General features: G+C 35.6%; 1 protein-coding gene across 8 annotated transcripts in view; it reads right to left on the bottom strand.

The window, feature by feature from the left end:
* Window positions 1–17,105, bottom strand: part of ENAH (ENAH actin regulator) — a 136,141-nt gene that overhangs the window by 52,644 nt on the left and 66,392 nt on the right. The window lies entirely within an intron of this gene.

Below are 17,105 nucleotides of genomic sequence, written 5' to 3'. Positions count from 1 at the left end.
GCTATTAGTAGCAATATGGGTAGAACTTGAGGGCATTATGCTAAATGAAATAAGCTGGACAGAGAAAATACAAATACTGCATGGAATCACCTGTACGTGGAATCTAAAAAAGCCAAACTCATAGAAACAGGGACTAGAAAAGTGGCTGCCAGGAGCAAGGGAGTGGGGGAAATAGATGTTGGTAAAGGGTATAAATTTGCAGCTGTAAGATGAATAAAGACTGAGGATCTGATATAAAACATGGTGACTATAGTTTATAACACTGTACTGTATAATTGAAATTTGCTGAGAGTAGAACTCAAATGTTTTTACCAAAACAAAACAACCAAACAAACAAAAAAGATAAATTTGTGATGGATGTGTTAATTAAAGAGAGGGAAGAAATTCTTTCACAAAGTATACATGTATCAAACCATCATGATGTATGTACACTTTAAATACCTGACAATTTTATTTGTCGAGTATACCTCAGTAAAACTGGTAGGGGGAGAAAGGTACCATATTTGCAGGATACTGTGCTAAGAGACATGAGAACTACAAACAGTAGACTTTATTCAAAGTGATGGTATTTTTAAAGTGGCACTTTAACACATTGTCAAAATAATTTCAAATTTTAAAATATATATATAGATTTTAATAAAAGATAATCTTTATAGATCTCAAAAATGAGGCATCATGTATCTATAGCCACACATGAAAAAAATACCATCATGTAGAACTTCGCGGTCTTTTTTTAACCAAATCGTAGGTAAAACTGTGTATGATTGTGTTCCCCCGCCCCTTTTCACTTCTTTAACTCTCCCCCAACTTAGCGCTTCAAATGCATTTTATTCCCTTCCAAGTAAGTATGAAAATGACCACAACAGTTGATAAGTTGCTGATAATTTATTAGGCTTGACTGGCAAGAGTGTCAATCCAGCACCTGTTTTGTAAGCCATTTATTTTTAGACACGGAAGGAGGGACTGCTTCCAGCTAAAGAAACTGGAAGAGTCAACCAGAAGTTGCAGGGTCTCTAATTTCCCAATCCTGTCATAGCCTAACACTTCCAGAGGCAAGGGTAGCCCTCATTCCATATTCATTTCCCCGCTTCTTCCTCCTGAACATAGTATAACCACCATCCCGCCCTTTGTCACTAAGGCATTATTAAGTATATGAGGTCAGAGAAAACATCACATTCAGGCAGAATGCACAAACATGATTAGCTTATTACTAGAGTATATGTTAATTCTCTAGCCAGTGCTATTACCTATTCAGTTACACAAACCAGAGGGCCCTCCTCACCCCACTTCCTTCTCTTTTATTACTATTTAACCGATTTCCAAGAGCTATTAATGCAGTCTTTTCATTTCTCTCTCCAAACTATCTCCACTGTCACTACTCATGTTCCATGATCTGCTGTTTAGACAAGTGGTTTTCAAAGTGGAATACATATACACCCCAGAATATTAAACATACATTGGGGTGAGAAAGAAAACAGTATTTCTACTTCTCTTAATTTTTTCTCATCGTTTTTACATTTGCATTTTTTCATGTTTTATAACGTAGGCAATAATGTTAACATCAAACATATATCTCAACACATATGCATTAGGAGATAAGCTCAAAAATTAAGGGGCTGCCAGCCTAGACTATTAAATTAGCACCACCTAACTAAGCTGTCCTTTCTGATCTTCACACCTCTCCCCTTCCCCACAGCAGCCAGTGATACTTTAATAACTAAACCAGATCAAATCATCTCCCTTAGTAACATTTCTTCAATAGCTTTCCACGGATCTTATGATAAATACCAAAATCTAGTGCATTCTCCCCATGATATGACTGTGGCCTAACTCATCCAGTTCATATGTTGTCTCTCTCTACACTCCAGGTACATTAGTCTTTTGAATTTTCAAATGAGCTATATGCTCCTCCCTCTGCAAGGCCTTTTTCACCCATGCACATGTCTTCTGCCTGTGATATTCTTTTCTTGGTCAATTGGTATGCTTCCTTTCTGCACTAATTAGAACTTTCTGGCAGTCAACATTCAATTGGAATTACTATTAGCCTCCAAACAACTAAGATAGTTATTTCTCCCTCCTTCACTATGACTTCTTATTTCCTATTTCAAGTTTTATTATTTATGTTTTTTTCCAATTAGCCACTTCAAAAATTTGAAAGGAGACAATGAGCATACATACAAAATTAGGTAATAACAAATCTTCTAAGACATACGAAGAATCTGTCTAAACACTTACGAGAAAAGCTTTTGAACAATAAAATTAGGCAAAGTGGTCCAAACTTACATTTGGACAAGAAAGAAAGTGGGAGACAGAGAAAACAGATGTGTGACAGCCTACAAAATGGAAGTTTTGGGCAAGGGAATGACAAAGGTACCCAATTCCATGGGTAAGGCTCATCTAGGGGTTCCATCCAATGACATGAGGATGCCTCAGGTCATTTTTAAGGAAACTCATGCAATTTCACTTCCTCATCCACATGTAAAGAACTGAAACTCTTTCAACCAAGAAAAGCGTCTTCATTCTAAAAGTATAATACAGAGATTTTCAAAGACTGTCTGTTCTTTCCAAATTTGTAAGAGAAAAAGAATTAAGAAAACCAAAAAAGTATGAAGTTTCTAAGCTAATGCTCTTTGGTGTGGGAAAAAAGTAAAGGCAGGAAATTGCTGGGCAAGAAAACTGAGGCTGGAGACTAAAAGAATAAGCTTCAGAGATTTCACAAACTGGTCAAACATTCACCTCTATTCACATTCAACACGGCATAGAAAATTACTATACAGTACTACTTTACACAATTCAGCAAGTTTTAAAATGTTGAGTTTTTTTTAACTAAAGAATCTGAGGAAGGCTTTCTGCTTTGGTTGCAACCACTTTATTTTTAAAAATGTTAAGATTTAGTCATTATTTTCACTGTACATACTTCTACAGCTTTAAAACACAAAAATCAATTGTTAAAAAATATAAAAGTCAATTGTTAAAACTTAGAAAGTATGCTTAGATACGTGAATGTGTTTTACAACGATTTTCTTTTCAAACTGCCATGCATGATACATACTACAAAATACATGAACCTTGAAAATTTTATGCTAAGTAAAAGAAGCTAGTCACAGAAGACTGCATATTGTATGGTTCCACTTATATGAAATGTACAGAATAAGCAAATCTATAGAGACAGAAAGCAGATTAGTGGTTGCCAGGAGCTGAAAGGTATAAAGGAAGGAGGGTGGGGTAAGGGTTGGGGTGCTGATAATAGCTTAAGGTTACAGGGTTTCCTTCTGGCATCATGAAAGTGTTCTAAAACTGACTGTAGTGGTAGTTGTACAATTCTGTGAATATACTAAAACCCACTGAATTGTACACTTTAAATAGGTAAACTCTATGATATAGGAAGTAAAGCTCAATAAAGCTGTTAAGGAAAAAAAAAAGCGCCATGTTGTGCTTGTGTTTCTCACTTCGGAACTGTTCATAACATAAACTTGAAAAATACCGCAATGTCTATTACTTTTCCATTATGGAAAATATTAAAGGTGATTATCTCTGGATGGTGGGCTTTTAGATATTTTTACTTTCCCTTTACATTTTACATTCTTTCTTTCTTTCGTTCATTCTCTATCTATCTGGGGGGCAGAGTGTAAGATGATCGATAATCAGGTTTATTTACTTACTTATTTAATGGAGGTACTGGGTATTGAACCCGGGATCCCCATGTACTCTGCCATTGAGCTACACCCTACTGCATGCTCTTCTGTACTGCTTAAACTTTTATAATAAGCAGAAAGATTTTTTTCACTTGAAAGACAAAATGCTGTGCTGGAAATTAGAGTTCTATTGCCAAGAGCAGTTCTCGTCAGGTGGGGCTCTAACTGGTTCTAGGTTCTGACAGAACTGGATATACACAAAGAAGGCAGTGACTCAATTCACAATACCAGTATGACCCCAAGTGTTTGGAAGGGCTGTAGAGCTGGACCTGGATGCCCTTTCCAAACACTAGAGTTGGTCTGGGAAGGTTCCTCTGCCATCAGGTTGTTGCTCAGGAGGAATCAAAAATCAAAGGCATTCCTTAGGTCATGACTCTGAATACACATCCATTCAGGATGGTGCATCGAAAACCAGGCCTGTCCTAGTTAAACCAGAACAGCTGTCTCTTTCTCCATGGGAACCCTGCTGCCCTTGCCCGTCTCATTTTCTCTGCACAATAATTCATGACACTTTATCAGTGAAACCAAGAAGCAACTTCTATCTGGAACAACACAGGACAGCTAACACTTACATGACAAAGATGTCCAAATTTACTTTTTGAAATTCAAAAGAAAGTATGTAAAATTTTATTAAAAGAATAGTTCTGTTTAATACATAATAAATTAAGGAAGCTAGGTTTGGAACAGAATTAAATGGTAAGTAAAGTTGTTGGTGTCCGCTGTCAGCAACAACATAAAAATAAACTTGTTCTACAAACTAAAGATCATTAACTTCGGTCTCTGAAATGTAATTATATCCATATGCCAATACGTATCTTTATTTCACTATTCTTTAAAAAATATACAGTCTTATAGTTAGTAGGCCTAAAACTGGTATGCCAATTCAAATGTGAGGGCATGCTATTCAGATGAAACGCCAGTATATTCAGACAAATAAAGGAAATGAAAAAAAGCCATCACCTACAGTGTCAAACTTATAAAAATGAAGGGAACTTTAAATTAGGAGTGTCATATTCCCACTCCATAAATGTTACTCAATAAATAGCTTCTGGAAAACTGCGGACAAAATGCTAATTATCATATTTTAAATGATATTCTTAGTATTTTAGTTCAGCCTACAGGTTTATATTATTTTACTTTCTTCACTAGGCATTAAATCTCAGTCTTCTACCACTCATTCTCTAAAAATGAAACACAAAAGCAGCAGCAATACATTGTTATTTAAAAACAAAAGGGCGGAGGGGAAAAAGAAAACTTCAATACTAGCCAAGAGTCCAGAAGGAAACACACTGTAAAATCCCCAAACTGGTCAAGCCTAAGGTCTCTCCAATTTATTGTGTGATTGCTGAATTATTATTTTATACTATCTATTAGAGTCAGCTGTCTGCCTCACTGGACGTCAAGATGCTCAAAGGTATTATCTGTGGGCCATATTCATCTTCCCATTACCAGCAGCCAGCACTGTGCTTGGCACATTGTAGGTATCTGATATGTTTAACTAAGTCAGAGTTTTACAGAATCAATGTAACTTAAACAGAACTCACTGAAGGTCTACTATGTGCTGTAAGTACCTTTACATATAGCAATACATCTAAATAATGCAAATGGGAGAGAATAAATATGAGAATGAATGAATCTACATATAATTTTGTAATAAAGAAGCAGAAGATATATACAAGGCCAGAAATATTTAAACAAAAGTTAAGGAAATAAAACTGTCTTCAACTAAATAACAACCTTTATTGGGTAAGTGGGGGCTCCTATAAAGCCTAATTCAGTATAGTATAAAGAAATAACCCAGAAAATCTATATCTGAAGCTTTTAATGGACTGTAAGATTATATCTTAAAGGACTGTAAGAAAAAAAAATCAACTCTTTAAAAAGCAAGGAAGAAGCCTGGTCCACAGCCAATTACAAGTATGAAGAAATTCAGGTGAAGGTAATAGCAGGGACCATAGATAGCATCACTGTTCACAGAAAGATGAAATGCACAAGAAATACTTATGGGAAGTTTTAAATGAGACTTGTTCAAATCCATACTTTAATGAATAAAAGGGTAAACATTGGTGGAGAAATAATTGCTGGACTAAATGACAATGTGGAAGTATCAGAGTCCTGAAATCCTAGCTGTTGTCCGGGACATGATACTTGAAAATAAAGCTGTACTGCCCAAACTGAGGCGAAAGTACCTACTTAAGAGGGAAAAGATAGAATTCAAGCTGATTTCCCAAAAGAAGAGTACCCTTTTGGAGCAGTAAAGTAGTTACAAAACTCTAGGACCCAAACATCTATGCATATAAATAATACTATAAATTACTATCATTGCATTAAATATACTTGAGAGCTGTTTATAAATCACACCTTAGTCCAGATTCATAAGATTGTAGGCTACATTATACCTAGCTAGCTAGCTAGCTATCTTGTCCATCTTTTGGCCTTCAGCAGAAACACTTCGAATAATTTGATCTTTATATGTAAATAAAATCTGCTAGTGTCACTGTATTAGAACTGTAACTAACTTTGGTTCTGCCAAATTTACTTACACAGTCCAGAAATTATCATTTTAAAGTGTTTTTGAAAATAGTAAGTCCCGTTGTGGTGAAAAAAGGAAGAGCAAGGACTGGGATGCAGGGGAGTGTGTGTTTAGTTAATGCAGAATCAAGAGAGGCCAGCGCAGAAAGGAACTGAAAATCACATTAAGAAGTCTGTACTTTATTCTAAGAGCAATGGAAAGCCACTGTAAGATTATTTGGTACAAACGACAGAGGTATGCAAAAATCAAAAATCCACCGTACCTCCTATTAGCACAAGGTCATTCCCTAGTATTATCTGCAGAAGACACTAGAGACCTGTTTCCAGGGAATTAACATCACTCCTCCAGTCAATATCTTCTAACTGGGGATGCATGATCCTAAGGCTTAAGGAAAATGTTAAATCCATGGGGACCAATGACTTTAAATCTGAATAAGAAAAAGCAATTCTTTATGTTTAGTAAAGTATAATCACAGTAAAGATCATGACAGTACTTGCAGAGGAAACTTCTTAATAAAAAATGCATTTCGTCCTACACGAATGGCACTGTCATAACCAAATACCCCTGAAAACTTCCAGAAAACAGAAGTTATTTGTTTCCTCATGTGAATCATCTCAGAAATTGTAGACGCCTACAGAAATAGCAGGTCTACCTTACAGGAACTATTTTCAGTATCTTTACATGAGTAGCACGTGCCATTTCCCCATTTACACTTCCTAGTACCACTCTGTACCACGCACGGGACTCCCACCACCTGGCAGATATTTCTCACCATGTCTTATCTTCTCTACATGACAGCCCCTTAAGGTCACTGATGTTGAATCATTCATTTTTGCTTCTCTCATCTCTTGTAACAGTATCTTACTAGGAGTACAAATAATTCAGCTCACTGTGGTTTTTCCTCTTTTGCATTATGAGACCATATCTACCTCTTAGGAATTTTTAATAGGTTAATGAACAATGTCACAATATTCTCTCTCTATATAAAAAAAACTGATGTCAGAGGTACCACTGTTTAATACCATCTTCAAAAGATTAATTAGAATTTTTCTATCTTGCCTAGATCATAAAAACAAGAATGCCCAATGTTAAATCAGGGGCATGGCACTGATGTGCAAATGCTCTTTGCTGAATACAAACACAGACAACCTAACAATACACCATCACTTACAGACTGATGAAAGCATGTCCAAAATTAAGCTGTGATCTTGGAACTAATAAAATATTGTAAATCAACTATACTTCAATTGAAAAAAAAAATTAAGCTGTAAAAACTGTGAAGCAGGTTTGGCTGCCACTTTGCATTGTGATTGGTCTCACCAGAGTAGAAGTGGTTCTGGCAATTTGTTTCTTATCAATGGACAGCAAGACAGATTCCACTCTATCAGAGTTTCTCCCCACCCTCCGCATCCTTGTTTAAAGGTGAAAAAGTCTGACAAAAAGGTATCAGAATTTTCGACTGTTTAAGATACAGCAAACACCTCTCCAATTTATGGGCAACAAATATGATTAAAATTCAGGAATATAAGTAAAGTGATTATATACAAACTACTATTGTATGTAGGAAAACATGGAAATAATCACAGATGACATCCCTAGATCACTGCAGCACCATTAATTAAATGTCAAGCTTAACAGTAAAATAAGCCTGAAGAACTGAAGTCACCAGCTAGAACTGTTATCAGTTGATGTTATAAGATGCCCAACTGACAGGGAAGCAGAGAAACAAGAATGAGAGACAGACAGAATATAGTACCTGTCTGACAACAAACTTCAGATCATGCAACACAGATTCACCAGAAAAACCCTGTCTCTTTTAGTTATTTAGCCAAATCCACTTTCAAGCAGGACAGTATCCTAAGTCGCACAACATAAGACTAAAGCCCTGCTTAATGAAAAACGCAGTATGAGACTTGAGTTACGGTCAAGCGAAAGCAGCTTTCCCAAACAGCTAGTAATAGAGAACTTAACAGTCGCAGAAATAAGTATTTTAAAATTCATTTATGATAAATAATTCACATCTTATATGAATATATAATAATTCATATATTATAATAGTGAATCACAAAAAGAGAAGTCACAAATATACCAAATAACTAGAAACCAGAAGAACCTGAATTTTTAAGAGGCAGAGCCAGAAACACTATGGTTACCAGTCCTGGACAGAAGGTTACAAATCTAATCACTGGGCAATTTTTATATATTAAGCATGAAATAAGGCCACCAGACCTACATTTTCCCTCTCATTGACAGATGATAATGATGATAAAAATTAGGAATAATCTTTGCCTCCTTCTATGACTGGAAAAAATTCATTTTTAAATGCCTAGTCCCCCAGGAAGTTATCTTTATGCAGAGGAAATAAGATGAAAAACAGGAAGAGAAGGAATAATAATGGTAATAATGATTGGGGAAAAGGTTATAGGCAAAGCCAGTCTTACATTAGTGATAGAATCCTACATTTAAGAGAGGAAAATATGAAGCAGACAAGGTTTCTTTGCTAGGCTGCCCGGAAATGATAAAAAGACATTAGAACTTCTGGTCTCAGTCAGTAGCCCTTGCTGATAAGTTAGGGCAGCAGTTCCCAAAGGTTTTGGTCATGGGACCCCTCTCATACTCTTAAAAATCATTAAAGACTCTGAAGAGCTTTTGTTTATGTAGATTAAATCTATCATTATTTGCTGTATTAAATAATTTTTTTCAGTTTTAATTTTTAGCAGTTCATTAAAAAAGCAATTAAAAAGCTGTTAGATGTTAACATGAACATTTTTATGAAAAAAGATCATTTTCCCCAATAAATATATTAGCGATTGTAATGACTCAGTTTTATATTTTTACAAATTTCATTAATGTTTGGCTTAACAGAAGACAGCTGCATTATTTTATTTGCTTTTGCATTCAGTAAGTTGTTTTGGTTGAAAGAAAGGGAGTGCCTTACAGACTCCCTGAAAAGGTCTAGAAGGGGATGGGATCCTCAAGGGTCCGTGAACTACACTTCTTTTTTTTTGAACCATACTTTTTGAATCCCTGAATTGGGGTTTTAAATTTGAGACTTCTGATTCTGCACCTGGTTTATTAGCCCAAAAGAAAATCAGAACATAGAGATCAATTAAGTAGGCAAGAATCCCTCTAATGATGAGGAGGTTTGTAAACTAAGAGGAGTAGCTACAATTATTCATTCATTCAAACCTTCCTCTTGGTGACTAAGAATGAGATAAAGAATAATTTCAAGTATTAATCAATAAAAATATTAGAAGATAATGTTATACTGAACAATGGGAAGGATCTGATATATAAGTAATTATCACTTGCATTAATCCACAGTCATTTTCTGGTCCCAACTCCAGCCCAGAACTTCAAGGCAGTTCTCGTGAGTTAACAGAAAAATCAGAAAACAGAGGTATAAAGGTAAGCCAAAGAGGAAGAACAGAAGAGAAGCAGCCTTTCAAGAGAATTTGGCCCTGATGCATCCTTTGCAGGTAAGGAATACCTATGTATCAACATCCTGAAGAGAACTGAGAGATGGGTTGCCCAAATCATTTTCCATAAGCACTTAATTCTCTTACGGAACCCTGATTGAGAAAGGCTGCGAGAGAGGCTAAAAACAGGCTACAAGGTACAATGAGCAGGGCATAGGGACCGGAAATCTGATTCAATAGTTCCCAACTTTTTCAACACTTAGAAACCCTTTTATGATTTTAACTAACACCCTTGGACTCAATATTTAGAGTAAACCTGTCCAAAGAAATTGTATTTATCCTTAATCTTTGTTCTTTCATAAGTAAGCAAAGATATGTATGTAATTGGTCATGTTCAATTCAGGTACCAGAATTCAAACTTTTCTTATCAGTATCCTGGCACAATCACAAGATACAGAAATTCTTAAAAGTGTCAACAATAGTTAATTAGAATTTCTGATTGGTTTTAGGTAAGTATCTCTACAAAGAGCTGGCAGATTTTAGTCCCAAACAAAGAGGCTTAATGTTTGAGTTAGGAGGTATAATAACCCTACCACTGGAATGTATGATGTACGTTGTTTATTTAACTTTCCAAAACACTGAAAATTATCTGAGAACTATGTCAGTAGTTTTGTGGGTAACAAGTTGAAAATTATTGTTCTAACCCAAACAGAATCATCTCCCAAGGAAAAGGACGTTCATATATAACACATATGCTATCTGTTAATAAATTAACATATTCATTCTCTAATAGTTATTTAAAGACAAAACTATGTCCATGTACCATTCTTTCCAAAACCTGGACTCAGGTTCACAGTAAAAATTCAAAGCTATGCTGAACTACATTTTCATTATTTACCTCTTTCTCCCAAACTACTGGTTTTCTTTATATAGTAGAAATAATTTGGGGTTCCACGTTATCTGCAAACAGATATGATGCTCTCCCAGAGATCACTGTTGTCATGTGAAAAGGGGCACCCAGAATTCTTTTTTAAAGAAAAAGTTATTACCTAAGGAGATGAAGTTTGAGTACAATATGGATTTCCTGTTTAAACTCACCTGATTCTGTCACTGTAATCTCTCTCCTATTGAATTTTCTTCTCTATTCTTACTATGTCTGCCCCAGCTCACAACTTAATGCTTGTCTCAGCCCCCAGCAGCTCCCTTTCAAACCATTGCTGGCCTTCTGAAGTACAGCTCTGTTCACATCAATCCATTTGCTCAAAAACGTACACTAAATTTCTATCACCCACAGCTCTCAAAGGTCCTTCTTGATCAGACCTACCTTTTGGACTTTATCCCCTACCAGGCCAATCAAACCACTCCTGCTCTACAAACAAGCTCATTCTTTCCGCTTCTGTACTCCCACGCTATTTCCTGGGCCAGATGATGTCCCGCCCACTTATCTCCCCATGCTTACATTTTATCCATCTTTCCAGTCAGCTCAAATAGCCATCTCATCATTAACTTTTCCCAGTTGTTCCAATGAAAAGAAATCTCATTCCCTTCTCATACTCACACAAGATTTTATCTGTATCTCAGATATAACCTCTTCTTTTGGACTGTGATTATGTCTTATCTCCCCTAAAAAAGTAGAGGAATCCTTGAGGACAATATTTGAGCCTAATTTCCCCTTGCATATATCAAATGATGGATGAATTAATTAATTTTCTAGTGGGGGAGGGGGAGAGGTCATAACAAGGTATGTCTTTACCAGGCAGGAAAAACAAAGAAGAGGTTGGAGAAAACTTTCTAGTCTCTCTATTATTCTTATTCCTCTGAGTAAATTAATCCACACAGTAGAATGTTCTGTGTATTTTTTTAATGTTAGCATTAAAAATAACATTCTATAGTTTAATAATACTAATGTTTTTACATCATTTAATTCCTAGGTATTCTCATGATCCTTTTATATATAAAGGGGACAGCTTGAGAGAAGGCAAACTGCCACCAGAGGGAGAGTCAAGACTGGAGTCTTTTGATTCCAATGATAAATTCCTTCCACTAAATCAAAATGAAAGACTATAAAATTTTACTTAAAAAACATAAAACAAAAAGTAAATGAAAGTTCTTCTCTTTCCTATTTTCTCACCTTAAACTGACTTTCCTCAAAAGCCTTTTAAAATAAATATGCTGTGAAGATCCTGAATGGAAAGGCAGAGAAATGTAATGAAAAAGAAAAGGCCTGCAGGTCTGAAGACCCACTCCCGGTTGTGCCTCCCTTTCTAGGTATACAACTCTCCACATCAGTCTTCCTAACTGGAAACCGGGAGTGGCGATACCAGCAGATTAACCTTACATGATTGTGGAGACTGAATTTACGAATGGGGAAGGGTGTGAAGAGGTAAGTAAGAGAATGAAGCAGTCCATGACAGCACCACAAAAAGACTGTCCCACCCACCCAGTCCCCAAACCTGTTACTCATTAATCCTGATGAGCAGCTACTGCTTTATCTGTTTCAAAATGTTACTTCTCCAATAAGATGAGCTGATGAAAGAAGCTAGAAGTGAATAATACTATACAAAATTACCTTTAGGATCCCCTTCAGGTCCAATTCTATACAACTCTAAGAAAGCATTTAATAAAGTGCTCCAAATGTAGCATGTCCAAACTCAAATTTGTTGTTCACTATCATTATCATTTTCTTCCCATCCATTTCTGGTTAATAGTACCAACTTCATCGGGTGCCCAAACTGACACATAACACCACTCTCTCCTTCCTGAAATGTCCGTTAAATCTCACAGACATGGTGGAAAGAGGCTGAATTCTAAAAACTAAATCTGGGTACAAATGCCACTTATACCACTGTCCAGCTGTGGGCCCTCGGGCCAACCCAGTGACCTTCTGTAAGCACCAATCTCATGCCTAAAACAAGGATTATATCACCAACTTTGTAGTGTTGTTATAAAGATTATCAGTAATTTATGTGCCCAATTAGGACCTGGCACACAGCCGGTGCCTAATAAACAGATCATTATTCCTGCCTTAGAATTGCTTTAATGACTAAATGAGGACATTGGTAGAAGGCCTAGCACAATGCCTTCACAGGTACAGTAGGCACTAAATAAAAGACTGTCACCTTCTTCACTCTCCCCCTTTCCTCTTCATGCTGTGTCATCTCAGGCCTCATCTTTCTCACTGATGTTATCACAACGGCATCCTACACTGACCTCCACGCTTGTAACCACATGCTCACCAATCCACCACTTTTGTCCTAAACCACAAACCTCAAACATTTATGCAGCACTCTTCAAAGACCGCACCACCGGCCAGCATCATAAATTGCACACCCCTCAGCAAGAACCCAGCACCCTTCCTAGTCTCGTCTCTTCCAACTTCCCTCTCCCCACAGAAATTCTCATGCTCAGGCCACAGCGTTGCCTATTTGTTGTTTCTCGACTGCTCCAGGTTCTCATGCCTCCAAGCCTATCCAGAATGTTCTTCTATCAGTGATGAGGCCTACTCATTCTTCAAAAGCTCAAGCATCATGTTCTCTTCAAAACTTTCCATTACCCTAGAACTTTCTTTGGTATTCCAAAGACCTTTCTGCATATGTCATTCAATATTCATAAACTATATTCTGATTTTGTTGCAAAATCCTGGAAGGCAAGGGATAGGCCTTAAGTTATTGGCATTATTCCCAGTGCCTAGCATAGTACCTATGCTCAAACAGTTCCTGTTTGATGGTTTTAACACTGCTCCCATGAATAGTGGCAATCTGTAAGACTGGGAAAAAAAAAAAGGGTCACTATAAACATAAAGTATTTCTAGAACCTTTTTGAGATACTTTAAATCCAGTTAATTCCAAAACATATCTCAAAAAGATTAAAAAATGCTGAGACAAAATTCATACTGAAAGGTTTCTCAGGCCAAATTATCAGTTAAAAGAATGAATGGAATCTCAGTATTTGTAATATTTACTTGGAAAATCAAAAGACAATTTCCAACAGGAGGTTATCTTTGACTATATTCTCATTTTCAATAGATATAAAACAAGATCCAGCAAAAGTAGTCTTAGTTAATGGTAAAACATTTTAAGGTTCTCCTCTTACAAAAGAGTGCTTAATCTTGGTTCAAAAGAACAAAAGCAGTAGAATAATCTTACTGGACATGAATTTAATTTTCCTTTTTAAAAAAATGGATTTAAAAATTACTTCCTATTTTCAAATGACTTATATCTTTTTCAAAATGAAACAGATTGTACAAGTTTACCTCCACCAATCATCACAAGAACTGACTTTATATTTCATACAATCTATAATTATTATCTGCAAAACTGCTATAAATGTACTTGATAATTAATACAGAAATTAAAAGTATCAGTCTGGATAATGCATTTTGAATGTACTTATTTAAAATTGAGTCTATTTCCATTAGACGAAGGAAACAAATAAACTGTAGCTTTTGGTATAAAAGGAAAAGCACTAATTCAACTCTTTCTCAAAACTGTTAGAACATGTGATTTATGTTTTTTAAATTCCAAATATAACCCACTGTATTTAGCACCTTCTGTACCTTCCGGTATATTAGATAATTGCACACCAAGTTAAAAACAAAATAAAGGAAAACATTCCTGCCACCCACCCTTTTCATAAAAGAAATGGAAATATTAAACACACGCACAGAGCACCTTGTAAAGGTCAGTATGACTAGTCCCAAGAGAAAGCTGTTTTTTTCTTAATTTAAAAAATCTGAAGATTTAGAAGACTTGAAGGGCAAGGAAGACAGGAAGGGAGAATTGTGTGATTTTTTATTTTGGCAAAAAAGTTGGGTTGTAATTTCCAAATCCTACCCCAGGGAACCACATGGGTGCCTCAGTGGTTGTAGGTTCCCAACTACCACATTAATCACAGAAGCTCTGTTTTTTTTGTTTGATTTGGTCTGTTTACACACTGAGAATCTGAAATAGATTTTGTTTGAACAAAGGTGTCCGTAACTTAAAAAAGCCTGAGAACCACCAGGAAGGATTAACCAATATTCAATGAATAATACTGGCATTAACATCTAATAAACAAAAACACCCAGAAGCATTCAATATGGAAAAATGGTTTTAAAAAGCGGTAAAACATTAAGAAGTAGAAATGACAAACAGCTGTAGTTACTTTACCTTTATGAATAGGTTCGTTTCGTTTGCTTCTGATCAGAGATTTATGGGGTATACTGTTTGTTTAGGGAGGGGACATACAAGTTAAGCTTTTCCTACTTGGTTTTGGCCAGAAGAGAATAGACAGTTTTTAGCAGGAATTGGCTATGAACCCAAAGCAAACAGCTGTGGAAGGGGAAGGTATGTTCAAGATGAGAGGTGACATTATTGCGTATGTTTGTTGAGGTGGACAGGAGGGGGCCCAAAATAACACTGGGGTGGGGTACATACATACCCTACTTCAGAGATCTATAGAAAAGATTATATCCTTTCCTGAGGACACTTGTGATTCACAGCATCTAAATCCGCCTATGCCTCCAATTGCAAACCAATTCATGCTATCAAAAACCAGAGATTAGCGTTTAACTACAGTAATTTATGAAAACAGCCATTTTCTAAATAAATCAGACTATTAGGAACATCATCCATTTTATATGCTTTGTTTTCTCTGATGAAAAAGCTACAGAACCAAGAGCTTCTTTGCCACTGACCGGAGTCACGATGCAAGGAGATGGCGGGGGCGGACCAACCTCTTGCACATTCTCTTTCCTCAGCCTATGGTATTATAGGTTGAGATTGTGACAGAGAAGAGAATAAAGATTCAAAATTATCTAAGAAGAGCCTATTCAATTTTTCTGCCTTACAAAAATGCTTGCATAGCCAGTGAGATGATGGGTGCTCTTTCCATTTGTCAAACTTTCTATAATGTGGAAACTACTTTACAAAAGAGAATGTAATTGAGTCTTTTCACATTAAGACTCATTAATTTCAAGATTAAAATCAGGAAGAAAAAAACATTAACTAGCATTTGCATTTTGAAAGCAAACTATATGACTACACGCTGATAAAAACAATCTTTTCCAATTGGTTAAGAAAAATTGATGACAAGGTGAACAAAATAATCTTAACCACTTTAAATTAGTAACATTTAGTCCCTAATATCAATGGATACTCTTTTGAAGGCTTAGAAATAAAAATAACGTTAGATTGTCCCAAACGTGGAGAAGCCAAATGGTGCTGTCATACATATACTCTCTAAACTTTGGTCCTTTAGTTATTTATTATGTAGTTGATCTATTTAATAAGATATTAAAAACCACAATTCAAGTTGCTTCCCTATGGTAAAACTACGGTAACAGAAAAGCAATTCTATACCTATAGGAGAACGCTGACAAAATACTGATGCCTAAAAGAAAAGTACAGTGACTTAGAGACAATCTACATACAAGACTGTACATATAGGCAGACTTTTTATGCTATTTTCTGGACTAATTGACAAACAAGGAGAAATTCTGGTGATTTATTTTCTCAAAATAGATAAGATATGAGAGTTACATACAAATTACTTATAGAGATATTTATTTCCTCAAAAGAAAACCTAATATAAACCACCGTAGGCATAGTAAGGTAGTTTTGGCAAGATTCCAAAGTGTCTTTTTGCCCTGAAATTCATATCTGAAATAGACTAACACATGGCTAGATGTTTCAATCCTTTTTAGACTAGGGCAAGGTACAAATAAAATTTAAAGTATCTATGAAAGATTTTGAAAATCTATACCTTCAACAAAACATCAAATTTTAATCTAACTATATTAAGTCCTTCCTGTTGAAATATATAAATAAATGGTATTTATGGCACGCTTATATCATTAAGGTCATGACTAAATACACAAAGCCAAGAATAATCATGTTTGTGGTGTTTTATTATAACATTAATTTTCTGATTATAAAATTTATCTCCCCAAAGAAATAACCACACATTGGTGTATTTTTTTCTATTCTTTAATAAGCCAAAATAAAAACAAAGCTCATCTTTGACATATGTAATTAAAAGTGGATTATTTCTACACATCCACAAACCATGTAACAGTATCAGAGGAGATGCAATTCATGGCTTGTACCACCTGAGGGCACTCCTAAAATCTTTAAACAACTTTAAGAATTGAATTTTTATCTACTAGGATGAAGGAGACCTAGTTCTACTTGAAGTTCAGGGGCTCAGTAGTGGCTTAAAAAAAACGTGTTTCAGAAAACACGGGTTTCTTCATAAAAAGTGAAACTGATAAATATGCATACGCAATCCACTGCATATGCTTGGGCCTCATATCCTTGCAACAAAAGCTGAGGTTCTAGATAAGATAAATACAACAAAATAATTTGAAATTAAAAAATTACTAACTACTAACCAGTCTCATAAAATTATCCTTATAGAGTATACGTTTATCATCAACAAACAAAAAGTTCATATTTTTGTAGAAAACAATGGGAATTCAAG

Source organism: Camelus ferus, chromosome 23 (genome assembly GCF_009834535.1).
Source record: "Camelus ferus isolate YT-003-E chromosome 23, BCGSAC_Cfer_1.0, whole genome shotgun sequence".
NCBI classification, from domain to species: domain Eukaryota; kingdom Metazoa; phylum Chordata; class Mammalia; order Artiodactyla; family Camelidae; genus Camelus; species Camelus ferus.
Note: the sequence above shows the minus strand (reverse complement) of the source record. Positions and strands in the feature narration are given on the sequence as shown.